The sequence below is a fragment of the Meleagris gallopavo genome, chromosome 15 (assembly GCF_000146605.3).
Source record: "Meleagris gallopavo isolate NT-WF06-2002-E0010 breed Aviagen turkey brand Nicholas breeding stock chromosome 15, Turkey_5.1, whole genome shotgun sequence".
NCBI lineage: Eukaryota > Metazoa > Chordata > Aves > Galliformes > Phasianidae > Meleagris > Meleagris gallopavo.
Window position 1 is genome coordinate 709,928 of NC_015025.2, and position 1,482 is coordinate 711,409.

Genomic DNA, 1,482 nt, shown 5'->3' on the forward strand with positions numbered 1-1,482 from the left:
TCCTCATAAGGCCTGTGCTCCAGACCCCTCACCAGCTTTGTTGCCCTTCTCTGGACACGTTCCAGAGCCTCGATGTCTTCCTTGTAGTGAGGGACCCAAAACTGAACGCAGTACTTGAGGTGTAGCCTCACCAGAGCTGAGTACAGGGGGATGATTACTTCCCTGCTCCTGCTGGCTGCACTACTGGCCATTGGCCTCCTTGGCCACCTGGAACACACTGCTGTTCAGCTCAGCATCAACCAACACTCCCAGGTCCATTTCTTCCACACAGTCTTCCAGCCACTGTGCTCCAAGCCTATAGCATTGCCTGGGGCTGTTGTGGCCAAGTGCAGGACTGGCCCTTGGTCTTGTTCAATTTCATCCCACTGGCCTGAGCCCAGCGATCAGCCTGTCCAGATCCCTCTGTAGGACCTTCCTACCTCTCCCCAGGCAGATCAACACCTCCTGCCAACTCAGTGTCATCTGCAAACTTACTGAAGGTGCATGCCCTCGTTCAGGTCATCAGTAAAGATACAGAACAGGACAGGCCCCAGTACTGACCCTTGGGGAACAACACTCATAACCAGTCCAAAACAAACATTTGAGAAACTGTTCATAAAATCTCCCTACAATACAATCATCTACAGCCTCTCAGTGTATTGTCATTAAACGCATCCTATACAACAAAACATTCTGCAAATAAGATCTGTAGGAATGCCACAGTAGATTACAGAGTACAGGATAATCAAAATCTGGATGCTACTCCCTTTGGAAAGAATCCGAGTAATCTATTTTCCCATGATCCATGTTCAAGAAAGAACACATCCTTCTACTCTAAATGATTAGCAAAAAAGCCTCATCAAGATGAGTTTAAGGGTTCACAAGGCCATACAACTACGCCATATTGCTACCCACTATCCTTATTTTCTAGCTGTAACAAGAATAAAACTAAAGATGACAAAAATTTGTGTTTCTCTGCACTTCATCAACATATGGGCAGCAACCAGAAAGCATTACCAGCCGCCTCAGCAGACCCCCAGCGCTCCAACACTAGCTGCAGAACCTAACACTTAGGCCTAAGCTTGCAGCCACACAAGGCTCAGCATAAGCTTTTCCCCATTACACAGCCTGAACAGGGCATTTCCCCCTGACTAGTGAAGGAAGCACACACAGGATTTCCATTCAGTACAGGCTGAACTCCAATTCAATCCACACACCAAGGAGAACTGTCAGTAGAGCACTGGCTATTTTCTCCTGCCTGAACTGTCCCTGCTTTTGAGCTCTGGCTGAGGCTACTTGAAGCACTAAGCTAACACATCCCAGAAATAACACAAATTGGAAAAGGCTTTTGATCAGAAATATCCCTGTATTATAAGAGGAGATTGAAGGGGTATTTGCCTTGCAGAAGAATCCAGCTTATAGAAAAAATAAAACACAGCAGTAATAAAACAAAGGAAAAGTTGAGTTAATTAAAAAAAAAATCTAGGACTACAAAAAAAAAAA